The sequence below is a fragment of the Gymnodraco acuticeps genome, unplaced genomic scaffold (genome assembly GCF_902827175.1).
Source record: "Gymnodraco acuticeps unplaced genomic scaffold, fGymAcu1.1, whole genome shotgun sequence".
Classification (NCBI taxonomy): Eukaryota; Metazoa; Chordata; class Actinopteri; order Perciformes; family Bathydraconidae; genus Gymnodraco; species Gymnodraco acuticeps.
Genome location: NW_022991973.1, coordinates 1079347 through 1097852, shown reverse-complemented (window position 1 = coordinate 1097852; position 18506 = coordinate 1079347). Strand labels below are relative to the sequence as shown.

Below are 18506 nucleotides of genomic sequence, written 5' to 3'. Positions count from 1 at the left end.
ACCTTTCACTGCAATACCTTAAGAGACTTAAATTAGCCTCCGAGGAATAACAGTCATAAACATGATTGGTTGATTCACATTAAAGATGAATGCTGTCTTCTCTTCATACCCTCAAATTACTTTTTAAGACATTTCAAAACATAACATTTTAAAACAGTTATGGCCAAGCTTCACCTTACTGAGTGAGAACAAGTGTCATTGACGGAGTCTTTGATCTGTCTGCTCTGCGGCTGAGCTGCCTCCTCCTCCTCCTCCTCCTCCGCCACGCCGCTGCCTATTATTTCTGTTGTGTAATTGAGATGCAGAAACATTGACAGAACTCATTTACTGCGATGGAGAACTGTGTAATGTCGAAGGGAACGCAGATTATTACATCAACGTGCACACACACAAAAGCAGACGGACACGCACATGTTAGTCGGAGAGAATGTAATTTGGCACCATGCTGGAGAGCCTCTTCAGTTGTTCTGTACTTGTGGTCTCATGCAACCAGGGGGGGGACAGAGGTGAAAACATGTTGGGTGATTGCTTCTGACACTGTTGCATCCCTGTCAGAGTGTGCACAGGTGTGTATTATGAGAATCGCACATCAGCATGGCTGTGAGGGACTGCCTATTGAAATGGGATTGCTGTGTTGTCTGGTGCTTTCATTAAGCCAACAAATCAGGCACTTAAACAGGAAGATGACAAACAAAAAACTCCAATCTAAAAGGTTCATCTGTGTCAAAATGCTAAGAAATCTCCTGAGTCTTCTTTCCGTCTCGCTCTTCCTATTCTTCCTGCATCACGATGACAAAAGAAGGTGGTTCATCCTCTTGAGACAAAGGACCTCACTCACACACACGTGGACACACTCTCAACACACACCCATACACAAGAGCACCGAGGTCTGCTGTCATACACCTCTCATTAATTCCTAGCTGTCAGCCGGCTCCCCCTACCGTATCGGCCCCCCGAAAGGTGACAGCTTTCCAATGACTGACAAAGGCTCTTTAGGTGATACAGAAGATTCCTAGCAACCGGCGGCTTCTGTAAAGTGCCCCTCAAATGTCACTTTTGCCGCTTGGAGATGTGCGTGCACACACCCACACACGGTATTTTTAAAACAGAGGCCTGCTCTCAAGTCTTCAACCATATTTGACATGCAGAGGCTACGGATGTCACAGAGGCCTCAGCTCTTAAAGCTTTTAACATCCGAGAGAGATGGCGTTGTTTGACAGTGCTATCGATGGATGCTATTGTTGCGTGTCGTTTTACCACCCGAGTGCATTGGATTTGCTTGTTTTTTCTCTTGTAAGTGGCAGATAAGGAAGAGCGAGAAACAGAACCAAACTTTCCCTCAGTGTCCATTCAGCTGTCATGTGTTGAGTGGCAACAACAAGCAATATTGGTGTTGACTCGAAACAGTTGGGAAGGGGTCAAGTACATCGAAATGTTGGCTTCGTGTGTTGACAGCATTCAGCTGCCGGGGATCATTCCAGAGTGCAACCTTACCTGTGTTCGGTTTTGTCCGTGTTGTAGAGCTGGTAACAGTGGGGAGAGAGACGTGGCAAATATCTGAATGTGGTGAAACTTCACACCTGACTTATTTTACCAAGACCTTCAAGAATGTACTCATTGACTTATTCGTAGGTGTGTCACCAATTGTGAACACATTAATATGCACTGGTTAAGCTCTTTGAAAAGACTCTATTCATATTTGATCCCAAATTCTGTGAATGCCAACGTAATACCACATCATCTCATTGTTCAGATTATAATCCTTGGAATCCACTCTTCATTCTTTATTATTATTTATTTATTGTCTGTTTATTGTATGTTGAATTGTATGGAACAAGCTGTAATACTCTGCACTGAACACGAATTCCACCAGCCTGGCTGTGTGGTCATTAAAGATTCAAATCTAATCTAATTCAATGTGGTGGCAGGTCATCAAGACAAGACATCCCTAAATCTGTTTATAAATCTTTTTTGAAATGATCTCCTCCTGATATGATCTTCTCTCCCAGTTATCAGCAGACTAATGCTTCTTCACTATTGAAGTAATCAAGGTAAGAGATGCCTGTAAAGTGGGATCAGAGACTACTTTTCAAGACAAACTAAAATTATAACTACATTTTTAAATTGCACTTTATTAATTGATCTAAAAGCATCACTATTAAGATGCAGCAAATAACTAGCTGGCTTACAACATATATCGTTCTCAGCAGGAGGTGCAGAAAAAGCATCTGAGCTTAAACTTAAAAGAGCTTTTTTAATGACGTAGATTAAGCCAAGCACCAGCTCTGCGCTCGTTGCTGCAGTTTGAAACGGGGAGCATGTGAGAGAGAGAATGAGTGAAGAAGAGAAGGAGCTTATCAAATTAGCAAGTTTTACACACTGTGACTGAAATGGAAATCACAACAGGGTACCAAGGCTTAGAGAACAAAAGGCCTCTGGTCTGTTGGTACACTGTACCCTTTCAACCAAACTGAACTGGATGGTTTTGCAAAGGAAAAGGGCTCCTGTGTAATTAAGAGGGTATAGCCTGATGCAAACTGACTTTACCGGGTCTGCCGATGTTTGAAATGTAGACTTTTAGTGCAACAAGTATGCACGAATGTTGTATGGGATCAAGATGTTGGCTTATTGTTGGTGTTTTGAGCCCTGTTATCACAGATATGTATTATCAAAAGTAGCTCTAAATTCAGTCTGCTGGACAAATGGTTGGAGTTGGCAGCCATATTGTCTCCGCTGCCCAGTACACAGGTTTGACTCTGACCCACGTTACTATTAGGCATTGTCCCCCCCCCCCCCCCTTTCAACACTGCATCTATCAATAAAGCCACTCTCTGGCCCAAAAATATCTTTAAAAAAACAAAGTCGCACTAAACGAACACATTTGAATTAAAAATCATAATCACCTTGTTAGATGCGAGCTGGATTTAAGACCTTGTTAAAGAACTCAAATGAGTCTTGAGTCTGAAAGTTGTCACCTCACATAAATAATCTTTGTGAGAAAAAGATGAGAAGAGTAAGTGATGTGAATAAGTGCCGCAGAAACCAATTATCACAAGAAACGAAGCAAAAATGATTTCACTTTCTCATGCAGGCAGAGGATGTCGTGCAGGTTTAAATTAACTCCATCAGTAAACCAGATGATTGCATTCTGTAAACAACCACAATGTGACGAGGCTCTGCGCAAATAACCTGCTCCTGTGTATCCCACATTTAAGTGCAATTAGATCAAATGTGTTGGTAAACATTTGCAAGACTGACAAGTGTAGTATATTTTCATTGGTGAACACAATAAACTCTTAAACAGAAAACGTTCTATAGCCCTGTTTGTTCCATACTGCATATCATTCAAAACAGAATAGTTTCTAGTGAAAATAAACCATTTGCATAGTTTGCCTTCCGAAATATTTGATTACAATTTGATTTGTAACTTAATATCTATCATCTTATCTATTCCCAGGTTTATTTACTGTGTTGGAGTCAGTAATGTTGAACTTTGAACCCTGCTGAAAGATAATAATGGAGATTCAGTTTTACATTCTCCAACACCAAGGAACCATCAGAGTGAGGAAACCGTAGAAAATATATAGCTCTGGGATCCCTGCAGAAATTAATTATATAACCTATTGTAGCATGCCTCAAAAGTTCACGGTGCATGAAAAACTTAATATGCATGGCCTTCACCTTTACAGGCTCATAAAATCGTAGAGTTGTGCTTAATTTTTTTTTTATGATGTGACAGAGATAATTTATTAAGACCGGCATATGTTAATAGCACTCTACATTGGTGAGACTTTAAAAAGTTGGGTTTGATGTCCACTTACACATCCACGGAAAGGTCAATACTATTTTTAATACGGCTCTAATGATATTCATGTCGCTACTTTTAAATTGGACTTTGTGAATTGCAATGGAATTAATACTTCTCTATGAAAAAAAATGGAGGGTGTGTAATTATGATACAAGGTTTTCTGTGATCACAGTGCATGAGTTAATGAAATAACCTGTGTGAGTGGGCAGTGCATAAGGGAGGTGCAATTCTTACAGTATAGGCTTCTACAATCTTTGACATAGAATTTGATTTCACAAAACCATATGCTTTTTCCATGAGAGCCTTTAATCTAAAATATATGCCATTTAACACTTAAGTAATACTCCTTTTTTCTTAATACTTGACCTAGAAGCAAATTAAAACATGTATAGCCTTTTTTCGTTCGTTTTTTATTCAGTTTGTATAGTTCTGCGTTGTAGACAAGTTATCTCATTCCTCCCTTTTTCTTTAACCCATATCTTCAGGGTGCTGTCTGTGGGAAAAACAACTCTCAACTGAAGATGGAAGAAAGGTGAAATAGCCATTTAGAAACCCTTTTTATGCACATGTATCAGCCGGCTGTGCGTGTTCTCCGAGCGGAGCAGGTCTGCCTGATACTGGATTACGCCACTTTGACAACCCGGCAGCCTGGTAAGGTCAAGCCCTACAGAGTGTCAGAGAGGTGGGATGATGATGTATCTCTCTGATGCCTCCGTTTTTCACCTCTTGACTTTGTTGTTTTTCTCCTTTGTGTCAGTGTCAACTTTTTGGCCCATCTGCCGGGGACGTGTCTCCCATCAGAGTTGGACAGTCAAACTGCTATCCCTCTGTGTACATGGCCACATTTCTTCTTCTCATACTTGTTATCGGTCGTTCCTCTTATTGAGTCAAATATAATCTCAATACCATAGAACATCTCGTGAATTTTCACCTTATTTTGCTAATTACAAACCATGTAACAGGTTTCATAGTATAATGCACAGAATGAATCGGCAGTTAAACGAGATGATAGCAGCCTGATAATCATTTTATTTCACTTCAATTACTACTACTCATTCATTATGTATTTGAATCGCTGAACTGATCCAAAATGTGTGCATGAGTTAGCGGTAACAGGCTTCGATACTTACGATGTTGGAATAAAATCAATCACAGTATCCATTTCCAAACCAGGTGCACCTATCCTCTCTGATCTTTTCTGCCATGCTTGAGATGTTGTTTAACTTAAATCACAGTAGAATTGGACAGAAGAGTTGAGTGAAAAATAAGGTTTTACATTTAAATATATAACATCATTACTTTGGGTGGGTATTCGGGGTCAAAGTTCAATTAGCTTGAACTCTTTCAGAAAATGTTGGGGAATTGCATGCCCTTGTGACTTACAAAGCTACAAAGTGTTTTTCGAGTCGTAAATCTATCGATCATAAATTAGATTTATGATTCGAAAATGATAAAAGTAGGGTAGACATGTGGATATTATCCGGCTGAACAAAACGTGCATTTATCTAACAGGTTCGTTTTCCACAGACCTTATTTCCAGCTATTTTCCAAAATCCTATGAGAAATCCCATTGCTTTCTGTCGAGGGAACCCGAGCGCAGCTTACTTCCGGGTTTTAGGATGCGTCACTGCACCTCTCTATTGGCATCACCATAGTCCTAAAATCCTTTTGAGAATGTAAAAAGGAACAATAACCAAAAAAGGTACAAATGCACATTGTCTTTATGAACTCGCGAACACTGCATTTTCATCACAAAAGCAGAAATGTACTCTTCTGCAGGATGATTGCAGCTGGCTGTAGGTGACACCAGCCGCTGTGATCCGGATGTCTCGCCCTAAGCCTCTGTAGAGACGTCTCTTGTTGTTAGCATGCAGGAGGGGATATTCCAGCCCATAATGCTGCAGACTTCACTGTAGAAGCTGAGGTCAGGGAGTGGGCTATTGCAGGTGTGACCTCAGTCATATTATCCATTATATCCAGAAACAAATAGGTATAAATCACACAATGAGAGTATAAACTGTAGGATAAAACTCTCATTGCTAAATCTGTGTATTTGTCAGGTGATGTGACTCAGGACGACACAATGGGATGCTGCTCTGCCAGATTTCTCTATGTTCCCTCTTGGTGTTGGTGAGTCTCTGCGTCAGCGTCTCTGTATGTAGGAACAACGGGAAGGGAGGAGAGTAGCTTGTGTGTGCGTGTTTGTGTGTGTGTGTGTGTGTGTGCAGGGAGCGGTGCATGTGTGGGTGCTCAGGTGGCAGATACCCTAGGTAAATCATTTCAGATCCATTTATTCAGACGCCTGTGTGCAGACAACACCTGCACACCGCTGCCAAAGAAGTGCCACAATGTCAGCGACTTCGTTTGCAGCTCTGACCCCCCCCCCCCCCCCCCTGCCGTGTGTGTGAATGTGTGTGTGTTCATGTGTAAGCATATATACAGTATATACACTGTCTTTATTACTGTAGTTTGTCTTGGTGTTGCTCAGTCAATTGTCTTATTCAGAGAGAGAGACATGAAGCATTTCCATCATGAGCATCTGTGTTATTGCTGTGTTGCTTTCAATGACTCCTGCTTTAAATCTTGCATCTCTCCCGAGGATGATTAGTTAATTGAATTACTCTAATGAACAAACTGACGCTATAAAGGAAGATTGTTTGGTTCTTAAATAGCAAATTAATATTTAAAACGCCTGAGATCAAATTGATGGTATTTTTAGTCCGGATGAATTTCTATATTTTTTTTGATATGACAGCTGTCTTAATCTGTGTTCAAAATGAGCTCGTTTGCGTGTGTCATTTGCGCGCTGACAGTCAGTTGTGACAGTTGTAAAGTGTTCTTGAAAAAGCGTCCGACGTGGACACTCAAGGCAGCCAGACGAAAGATTTGCAGGCTGTGATGTCTGTGTGTCAAATTACTTATCTCACTAAGCATATGCTGGCACTTCAGAATCATATACTTCAAACTCTCGGTCTTCAAACGCGTCAACACGGACTGTCTTATTCAACACATCAGTCATGTAGCCACCAGCAAAATGAGCGAGATGTCATTTGCACTCAACAAAAAGCTCCCGGAGACATTTAAAGACACTCTTGATGACTGTTTCAATTTGGAGAGACTGTTAATGATATCGTCTCAGTTGCCTTTTGCCGGTTTTTTTCTTAAGATTCAAGCGAACGACAAAGAGTACTTAGATGTGCACTTCAGCTGAAGCTTTGCCAATTATTAATTTCAGCCTTGAAGACAATTAGTAAATCTCTATGGCACCCATTATCCAGCTGTTGCCCTGGATTTTTGAAGAGTGAGCCAATCTTAGGGTCAATTTAGTCTGCCAGTAATGACAAAACATAAAATAATGATTCTCCCTATCACACTAAGACACATGTTATGTGCCAATAACAAAGCCATCTTTTGTGTGATGAGCCTAAAATAAAATTATACAAATAGTTTGAACCTAATAAAGGAGACAAACAACAACATAATATATGTACCAAACACCTGCTGTGTCATTCCCAGTTTTCTTTAGTTTGAACCCTTTTTCTTATACTTCAACACACACACACACACGCACACACACACACACACACACACTTGCGATGCAACGCTTAAGTCCTTGGTACAAATATCCCATTTGGTTTGCACTGTTCAAAGGGTTAGAAAGGGTTAAACTATTTCATTGCACTAATTGGCCAGTGCCATTCCTGCCGTTTGGATAAACAGCGGAAAAGAGGCAAGCTGAGACAAATGATGGCTAATTAAACGAGTGTGTGTGCGTGTATACGTGTGTGAGAGAGAGCTGCACTGATGGAAACTAGCTGACAAAGAAATGAAGTGACGAAACACCCAGCTTGACAAAAGCAACAACTACTTCTTGCGATGGAAACTTAATGTAAAGAAATAACTCCTTTTTGCTTCCTTTGAAATCTTCAACTTCTCTCTAATTGGGTTTCATCCAGCACTGGATGGGAGAAACAATTATTGGACACATTCTACTTACAGTATTCTGGCAGGAGCAAGCCATTTTAAGCTTGAACTTAAAGTGTTTTATCCGGGCAATTTCCTATGTTTATAAATCTTCCTCTGGCAGTTATCCCTTGTCCTCATTGCTGCTAGTGGTCTGATAAAAGAAAACTCAGATAAAAAGTCATCTTAAAGGAATGGGAAAAAGGAAGATAGAGAGAAAGTAGGGAAAGCGAACTCTCAAAATGAGCTGAGGCATGTCTGAACTCCGACCCACAGGGGACATTTGTTTTCAGAGGTAGCGTGTTGGCTCACCGCATCATCCCCGGGGAGATATCTTCCTCACCATTTCTCTGCTGCTTCACCTCATGTTACAGCCTCTCTCTCTCTGTCTGACTGACTCACACATGTGGACACACACACACACACACACACACATATACATGCTCACATACAATCCCTCAAACCCTCGCCCAACCCCCCACCTCGCCTTTCTCGCATTTGACCACTTGTCAAGGGATGTTTATGGGCCATTGTTTGCAGTGCTGATGATCATTGTCACCGGTTGATTCCATTACCCATAGTCCTCTGATGGATGGGGCCTACCCTGACGTCCACTGATACGGGTGTCCTTGACCACTGGGGCAGACGCAATGAACGGAGGGGGCAGGGGGGGAGGGTTAGATCTTCTCTTTTTTTTATCCAGTAGAAACATGCATCATGCTGTTCAAATAATTTCAATGTGCTCCATTTGCAGGTGTGATGAGGCAGAACTGTGGTAGGCAATCATTTCTAAAAATGTACAAGCATGTTTTATAAACACATTTATGACGGCAAAATGAAATGTAAATAAGTGTTCCCAACAGTGATTGACAAGATAACATATTTGATTTATTGATTAAATGTTAAGCGTTATCGTGCCAAAGTGAAATTGCTTTTCAGCGTGGGCCTTTATTTACAAATACATTACAAGTATGGGTTGTTTGTGAAAACCATTTTTTACAAAGAATTGCTTAAATTAGTCTTTTTCCGAAACGTTTACAAATCATTTTGGAAAACATAATTTAAATGATCTAACATAACCATTCTGAGAGTTTGTTAAGCTTGACGAAAAATAGGACTGGGTCAGGGATCTGTTTTAGAATAAGTGTCAGCTTTGCCAATATGGTTACAGTAATAACCACATACAATGATCGAGTCATCCAATGTTGATTTGCGTTGGAAATTGTTTTTGTTTTATTTACTTTGTTGCTCAGTGACGACATAACCGGACTTGGACACTTCAACATCAACATATACTGTTTTGAAAAAACTAGAGGTTGAGTATTTAATCTTTTCCCCTCAACTGGCATTACAATGTCATGCAATGTGTTTAGTTTTCATTGCAACTCAATGCAGTTGTTTTGTATGTGTAAAATGAAACCCTGCAGAGAATAGAAACATTCCTAATAACAGTTATATGGATTGATTCAAACAATCAATACGTTGGTTTTTGTATTGAAAACCCAAATGAAGTTAATGACCATGCTGAGGTCATATTTGTTAATCACGGCACAAGTGGTTTTGATAAGTAATGTCCACAGAGATATGAGGTGGCCTACAAGTTAATAGACACAACAATATAAACACATTTATAGAACTCCCTAATGCAGTTCTTCCATCAAACGCTTCATGTCAGTCAAACCACTTTGCATTCATTGACAGGAGTCATTTGAAAGAGCGATGTGTGAGATGCTCTTTTTATCAAGTCTTACATACTTAATCCCTATGGTGTGACCTAAAGAGTTAACATGATAGCTGTAGTAATCTGCATTGCTCTCTCTGGTCTTGATCACATTATTACAGTGCCTGTAAACCCACCAAGGGGTTGTCGGCGGTCCGGCCTCCTGTAGTGTGAAAGTGTCACAACATTATTTGAATATTTTTCTACCATCTCATTGAATTAGTGCTCCAGACTCAGGAAAACAGATGAAGGAATGGTTCACAAGTCACACATCACGAGCAGACAGCTGCAATTACTGATGGAAGGAGATGGGCTTGGCTTTAACCAGGCTGAGGTGTGGTGTGGTGTCAGTGAAGGATTGGCCGTGGTGTATGGTGACGGGGGATGAAGCAGTGTTGATAGCTAAAACATTTACCGCGGCTCCAGCCATCCTCATTTCTCTCCGAGCCGAGGCGTCATTGATCAGGATGATATCTGGCGGAGGGGAACGTGTAGTTAAAGGCACATGTTTAACAAGCTTCTCCCAAAAATGGTCACATAAAGACTTTCCATTATTATTCTGAACAAAGACAGAGTCGTTTTCTATCCCTCAGATCTGTCTTTTGTTAACCAATCCTCACTGGATAGATTACTGTTCTTTGGAAATAGCTTTCCTGGATCAGACAAAATAGTGTTCTCAGATACAAACAAACCCAGATGCTGCACTTTGAGGAGGAAATTAGCCCCATTTTGTGATTGTCTTAATGATACTTAAGTTAAACCATCTCTATAACAATTGGATGTCCTTTTTCCTAAGACAATAACAGCGTGCAGAAAAAGCAGGAAAACCCAAGCCTCCAATAAAACGAACATTAATGGCATTGCAATATGCAAAGCTATGCTAATTATATGCATACTGTCAACCTACATTGTGGCTGTTCTTCGGTCATTTCAGAAGATATGACTGCAATTAGACGACAATTGATTGAAATCATTTGCGTTTTATGATTCCGTTGAGCTGACAGGGCGTTGTACGATCCACTGACAGTATGTTTTCTCTGCTCGCGTAGATTAACTGCTATTATTGACCCTGATGTAAACCAACAGCTAATACATTTCAAACAAACTACTCACTATCTGGCTGATTTGCATGTGGTGTGTCATTTACCATATTCCCTGATTACCTCATGATTTATGCTTTAATATAATGCACATAGGCCTTTCAAAGCAATATGTGCACCATACCTTTACAGTGACTTAACATGTCGGAGACAGAGAAAAATTGAAATGATAGTTTAAGGGCTGTGGGGAAAAGAGAAGTCTTATCAGTTAAGACTTGCTTTGTATGTAGGATTTTTTTCCTCCTCTCTCTTTGGAAGGCAGGGGTGCAGTTGATGAATTCTTAAGCAGATCTGGCTGATAATTGTATTTCATAACTGTCATGCGGAGAGGGACTGTCCGCTGAGAAGCTATTTGTGTCACTGCATCTCTCTCCCTCTCTGTCTCTCCCTCTCTCTCCGCAGCCTCTTCAATAAAACTCAAATCACGACAGGGATTGTTAAGTCTACCTCCAAGATTATTAAATCCAAATGGAGAATTTACGGGTGACACTTCATAACAATTAATCTGAGATGCTTGATTAATAAAGTTCGCTCACCCCCCTCTCTCATTCTCTTCTGTCTTCAGCCCCCCCATCACTAAAGTTGTCCTATTTGAGTGGGATGGAGGAGGGGAACAGACGTACGGTTGGCAGGATGGTTGTCAGGGACGACATGAGTGTCATTCTTTTTGATTAATGGAGCATTGTGACCCCGCCCCTAACCCTCCTTCTTTCCCAGCATGCCAACTCTCACCTCTGCAAACCCCCCCCTCCACCCCCACCTAATCACAGGTAAAAATAGATTGTGGGCCAAGTTATGCTCTCAATTTGCATTGTAGCTTCAGGTGATCTGATAGAGGGAGAAGGAGGGAATGAAACGGAAGAAAATAAGTTGAAGAAACAAATAGGTGAAGAAACAAATAGATGATGATGAGAGAGAGAGAGAGAGAGAGAGACTTTTGGAGAATGTCACCTACCTAACCTTGTCACCATGTTAAGTCAGCTGTGATTAATTAGTTGAGTAAGACTGAGTAATTAGGTCATGAGTTTGGGGTGTGTGTGAGTATAAATGTGTGTATGCATGCATCAGTGTGTGTGTGTTCATGCACATCGTTCCATTAAGTATGTATCGGTATGTACAATGTGTGAAAAAAGATTCACTGAGGACAATTAAGCCAGAAGAGAGTTCACACTGCAGAAAAAAGACATATTCATAATTATAAATAAGATAAGCAATCGGTAAAACATGTAGAGAGAAGAGACAATAGCAATACATAAATAGATACATTAAAATAAAAAAGGTATGTTACAAGTCAATGTATCTGCCTTTATGTTTTGATAAAAAGCATTTCAGAATTGGCCCCTTATTTACAAAATATGCTTCACAACTTCCTTTACCCAATGTCTGTATACTGATGGAACTTAAAATCACATTGGCCTGAGACCAACACATGTTGACTTCCAATGCTGCATTGAGTAATGATAGTTCTGTATATTTTTAAGGATACGGATTTCCAGATCTGTTTTGCACCGGTCCCATGTGAGTGTGCTTAATATCAGACAGTCCTTCTCTGCATCTAGAATCCGTTGTTCAATTTTGAACAGTATTATGCGACTTGCATTTGAATTCTGTGTCGAATCTGAATTTACATCAAAATGAAAATGTGAAAAATAGTCATATATTCACAGTCTTTGCTCGATTTGCATTAAAGAAAAGCAAAAGTGGTTAAAATAATTGTTTTTTAAAAGATGGCCTTGGTGCGTATTATAGCAGATATGTGGCACTAGATTCCTTTGAAAGAGTTTGAGGATAAAAATCCCTTAGACAAATCCTTGAACCAGTAAAGGCTTACAAAAGATCATATTTAACAATGATGGCTATATATTTTCCTTTTTGCAATTAAAGAGTCCCTCTGTGTAATTTAATGCTTCTTTTCAAGTGTCGGGTCCCCGGAGACTTGGCCTGTAGCTATGCCATCGCTCTTGGTGATTATCATTAATGAATGTCGGCGAGGACCATCCCTCAATGTGACTAGGGAGGAAACACAAGCCCTAATTAAAGGTTCCTATTCATAAATATATGCCTCAAACTGCACGGATCGACATGCGCTGTGCACACAAGTCATTTTAATGTCAGGAAAGCACCTTTTTAAGAGCGTTTTCTCCCCCTAATGTACAGCACACCAGCAGCAATGACACATTTTTGCAGCTAAAACCCCGCAGCAATAGATCTGAGCAATTTGAGATTCGCAGATTTAAATGTAAGAATAAAGAAGAAGATTAGAACGCACTTATTTGACGTGTAAGAAGACTGATAATAAAAAAGCTCAACTGCACTGGTAAGACTGGTAGTCTTACTGTATGAAGGTTAGGATATAGTTTACAGCATGTAATCCTCAAGAGACTCTGTCGTGTTTCCACAAAAAGGGTTATAGGGAGCTCCTTGTGTGAAGAAGTCATAAAGGGGAAATGTATTCCTCTGTGTAATAAATGGAAATATTTACTGATTATAGGATGAATTTAAAAAAGAAAATATTACTTTCTGCTAGCGTTCTCTCATAGAAAGTAATATAAATCATTTTAATTGTTCAAAATGCAGACAGACAACTGCTCTTATAAACGCTATTGGTCGCGTTGTCACATCAGTGTCCCAGACAAAGCTTTTTTAAAGTGAAGAAGATCATATTAACATTGAGGATAATATTGAGTCAATCTGAATGTTGTATTTTTTTTCACAAGGGCTCAGAGAGTCTTGTCGGAAAAGGAGCTTCGTGAGTCAAACATTTGGCTGCTTCTTTTCCTCCTTAATGGCTGAAAAATGCTAATTGGAGTGCACGTGTCAAGGAAAACAAAAGGGAAAGGAGGAGGTGTGTGTGTGTGTGTGTGTGTGTGTGTGTGTGTGTGTGTGTGTGTGTGGTGTGTGTGTGTGTGTGTGTGTGTGTGTGTGTGTGTGTGTGTGTGTGTGTGTGTGTGTGTGTGTGTGGTGTGTGTGTGTGTGTGTGTGTGTGTGTGTGTGTGTGTGTGTGTGTGTGTGGTGTGTGTGTGTGTGTGTGTGTGTGTGTGTGTGTGTGTGTGTGTGTGTGTGTGTGTGTGTGTGTGTGTGTGTGTGTGTGTGTGTGTGTGTGTGTGTGTGTGTGTCAGAAAAAGGCTGGTATTTAGAAACGTGAAATATGTCACTTTATTTAGCAAGGCTGTTTCCATCCAGGAAGCAGGACATCTCAGAGTTCTGCCTGTGGTGGTATGAATTGCAGCTCGTGTTTAAAAGCCTGTGCTTCCTGATGTTCTACTGTATATATTCTGCTGAACGATTATTTCATAGTTTGTGTAAACAAGCTGAAGTTGCTTCCTCTCCTCACAGCTTTCTTGTTGCTATAAAATAACACCTGGAATCCCTGCGAGACTCGGATCCTTTAATAAACCTGCATCTGTCACCGCTGCACGGCATTTCATCACATCCTTAGTCCAAAGTGACAAAATCAGAAAAAGCTCAGGTGGGGATTACAAACCTTTAATTGCATTGTCAAAACTACAGCAACACATTGTATTTTAAGACTACACATTAAAACAAGTCGTGGAAAAGTCAATCTCTATAAAATATCAACCCCCCCTTTCTCCATACTCACACTTGGCATTTTAATTATGCAGTCTTATCTGATAGATGTGGAGATATAGCTCATGTCAAAGTTAGAGCCTTTTCTTTATTAATTTTTTATTATATATTCTTATATTCAGGCTGTCAATGAGTGTCTGGAATCTGATAGGACCCATCATTGATTGAAGATTACTCAAGATTATGAAGAGAGGCATTATCATAAACTGTAAGCCTTCGTCATTTCCAAATGTTAACTTATTTGTGTGACACGAAGCGAGAAAATGACTCTCTTTCAGTCCACTAAGAATACGTTTAGATGTCCAGCACTGTGGCAGATTCCTATACAACTAAAAAGAGCAGGTTCGTCAAAAAGCATATTGCAGAGATGTTAAACACCACGTTACACCTCTGACAGCAAATTTGCAGTATTTGAATTCCTGCAGTGCACACACCTTTTGACATCAGAAGTTTACGGCTGCAAAATAGCTCGGGTATTTAGCCACAGGCCAAAATCTGCAAATACACTTTTAATTATTTATGAATATTAGGAGGTAGGCTTTAAATTCTTGCGTTATGTCATGATGGTTTTTGTTGATATGCTTTGCAAGATAATTCAAAAATATACCTTCACTGAATTTAATCTCCAAATAAAACCAATGAAAATGTAAAAGATCATATTCATACATTAATCTTTGTCAGCACACACACTTATATTTAATCACTAAAACTGATGGAAAATGGTTTAGGATGCTAAATGAATTATATGTTTGCAGTGTGTGGCTCCGGCACATTTTCTATCATTTTATTGTGGAATCAGTTCAATTTCAAAAACCAGATCATGTGATGTTCGCTGTGGTAGTGATGCTGTTGTTAAAACTGTGAGGAGAAGGATGGAGATAGTAGTGCAGATGATGAAGAGAAGAGAAAGAAGGTTGTGTTTACTGTGATAGTGTTTTCGGATATTTTTAGACCGCATATATTTTGTGTCGCATGTTCAACCGGGAGCCAGAACAGCTTTCAAGAAAATGTAGACACACACAACTTAAGGCAAGACATCTTTTTTATTTGTTTTGTTTTTTAAACTGATCAGAACATTTAACAAATCATTTTCAGATTTCTTAGGTGGAAAACAGAAAGAAGTCAAATGAAAATGTCTACAGTATTTTTTATTCTAACATTTTATAATAGACAAATGGATATAATTAAAGAATTGACTCACTTACTAAAACACTTAAAATGTTATTTCCTCAAATGTATGAGTTAATGTTTCCATAACTTGTGAAGATGTTTCCATATCATGTGAAAAACATGTGGTTTTAGTGATATTCGGAAACCACACAATGTTAGTATTGAGATAAAAATAATACGTCTTTACATTTTTGTTATGATTTGCTCATATCAGTTTAAGCTTCTAAACTTTTTCAAACAAGGTCCCTCACCTCCCTTGACAACCTGCAGAGCTCCTTTCAGTAGGATCCAGCAGATCTTGGAAACAGCTTCTCTTTGTAGATGGTCACGTCAGACCTAGGGGAAAAAAACAAAGACGAGCCAAAAGTAAGAAGGGAATAACGTATGTAAAATATACATGACGACTGCACGCTACACAGTATCGTCACACAGAAGAGCAGGAAACAGGATGACATGTCATCACGCTGTCACCGTGCTACAGTATGTTGAAGAGGGGCTTCATACAAGTTGGGGGGTGGGAGACAACTGTGTGTGCGTTGGGTTGTTGTCATACATGCATACGGACACGGGTGGCTGCATCCCAAGCAATGTAGCTTCTGCAGCAAGTAATTTGGATCATGACCGTGTGTTTGGGAAATGATAAAACATATCTTAAGTCACACTGTTCATATTAGGTCACAGGTTATTGAGATAAGATAAGAAGTACTAATGTTGTGTTGAAGAAGCATAAAAAGACATGGCATTGTACAATAACAATGTAAAGACTAGAAATAAACAAGAAAGTATAAAATATACTTGTTGAATTACAAATGTAAGAGCAGTATAGGATTTTTGTATTTAAACTGTAACGTTTGAATCTGTGACTTTCAGGGAGGAGCAATGGAATGTTATGAAGATACATGTACGAAGATCAAGTACATCAAATTACACATGGATATACAACATGTTTTGACTTTTATAGTATTTTATATATGCCATCTAAACAGGCGAGGGTCAAAGAAAAATAGATAATCTGAATGAAAATGAGCAAGATACTGTTAACATTTTTGAAATGTACTACAAAGACAGAAAATGTATCATATTAATACATTGAGTTATTTTAACAAGAACATTTGAGCATATATCGTAATCTGAATACGTCCTGTTTATGTGCAGACATTTCAGAGCAGATATGGTTAGTACCCCTGCCTCTTGAGCCACATGTCCCCCCCTGCTGGCCCAGGATCAGATCCTGCACTGCTTCTCTGCTGGGATACCTCTGCTGTGTCTCTGATGCTTAAAAACATAAAACCTTAATATAATACTCACTAAACCAACACCACAAAATATAAAAACATATTTCAATGTCTAGCTTTTATTGTATATTGTTAAGATGGTGGGTTTGTTTTATTGAACGTTTTTATTCACTAACCTAAACAAAGATCATTATGAGCACTGAAGATTGGAAAATAGTTCAGAATCCAAACAGTATGATTTTATTGAAAGGGTCAATGAAACATCTTGTTTTGCTTATTCTACTTTTATATTGCTTAGTATCAGTACAACTAGTAAAACATATATTTTTAAATGAAAATGTTAAGCTGTGATGCATTTGTCTCCCTGATGTAATCACAGCCAACCTTTACTGATTTAGTTTTGGGGCTGCGATCTCTAAACCACATTGAATATACCTCACAGAAAATATTCAACAAGAGTATTATTCTAAATGAGCCAGCAAAGGCTGCAGATAAAGGCATTGATATTGAACCTTGTTTTTTTAAGATGTTAACATATGATTAGGTTTCTGTTGTATTGTGTTTAATGTAAGAACTTATTCTTAAATGTAATAAGTCTTAATGCATTTAAAGCACCTCTAAGACAATGAACAGTATCTTGTTAGCTGCAGCTCTTCTGTCTGCCTGCCTGCCTGCCTGCCTGTCTGTCTGTCTGTCTGTCGTTATTCTTTGGGATGGAGATATTAGTGACGTAAGTCGGCTCCATCAATCAGCATGCAGGCCGCGTTGACAGGCAGGGACAGACAGATGTTGGGGCGGTCCTTAGTATTTATTTTACCTCATAACAGGCGACCTCAGACCTCCTCTCTGCGCATATGATCAGCTTTTACAGACTGGCAGTCGCTCAGAAAACCGAGCGTAAAGACGCAGAGATGTTCAGAGGAGCTTGACTGCTGTGCGTAATGAGGAGGAGACACTCATCGGTTTATTACCTGTTCACTGAGAAAGCGTCAGGTAGGGGAGAGTATAGTTGGAAACTCACCAGAGTCAGTTAAAGCAGGACTGCAGAGAGTTTGTAATCCGGTTTCTGGTCAAAGATCCGGTCCAAACCCCCGGTTGTATCCCGGACTGGAGCCGGTGTGGCTCGGCAAGTCATGTCCTAAAGTCCTATGGGTGGCCACACGCGGAAGAAGATCGCAACTCCCATTCCATCCAATTCACATTGTGTTTCTCTCACTCAGAAATAAATACAAACTTTAGACGTGTTTCCCTTCTCTTTGCTCCACTATCCTGTCCAGCATTAAACGGATAAATCACGCTGTCTCATTGGAGGTAACATTAGCCTACTTGTGTGCCCTTTATAAACACTTTACGGTGGATAATAGTTAGGAAGGAGTGTATGCTATTAATGGAGCCTCTTGTGGATTCAGAGCCCCTCCCCTTCACCACAAGCCTCGCTAAAAAGGTGTAACGAATCGATATGCAGCCTCCTTTGTCCCGCTAAAGAGGTCACCGAAAATCTGCACATTTCTAGCTAACTTTGGAGCAGAGCTAAGAGGGGATTTGCACTTCAAATGTAAGACTGTCTGAACAAGGGAAACTCCTTATTGTATCTTGCATATTTTATCATCCCCCGAGTCAGAGAAAAACAGTGTACTAAAATTCGGTGTCATTCAAGGAAACACTTGTATTAGTATCGTGTTTTTATATAATGTCATTGTCAGGAGTTTCACTATTTACATTAAGTATTTGGTTATTTCAAGTTGTAATCCAAACTATCAGTCAGGCCTGATTTTACTTTGCTTTATAATATTATCCTCCATGTGCCGGATCATCAAAGTCTAGTTTTTGATTTAAGCGATTTTTTTAATGAAAATTGTATTTGTATATTGTTTGCAATTGAAAAGGCAGTATTTGCATTGTCGTCGTTAGATCAGTCCTAA

At 39.6% G+C, this 18506-nt stretch overlaps 1 protein-coding gene across 2 annotated transcripts in view; it reads left to right on the top strand.

Moving 5' to 3' along the window:
* Positions 1–18506, top strand: part of tshz1 (teashirt zinc finger homeobox 1) — a 145768-nt gene that overhangs the window by 97117 nt on the left and 30145 nt on the right. The window contains exon 1 of one of the 2 annotated variants that reach the window (XM_034200958.1): positions 4342–4459. The exons of the other annotated variant lie outside the window; for it this stretch is intronic. The gene's annotated coding sequence lies outside the window, so the exon portion shown is untranslated. Of the gene's footprint in view, positions 1–4341; positions 4460–18506 lie in introns of those variants that run through there. 2 annotated transcript variants of the gene reach the window in all.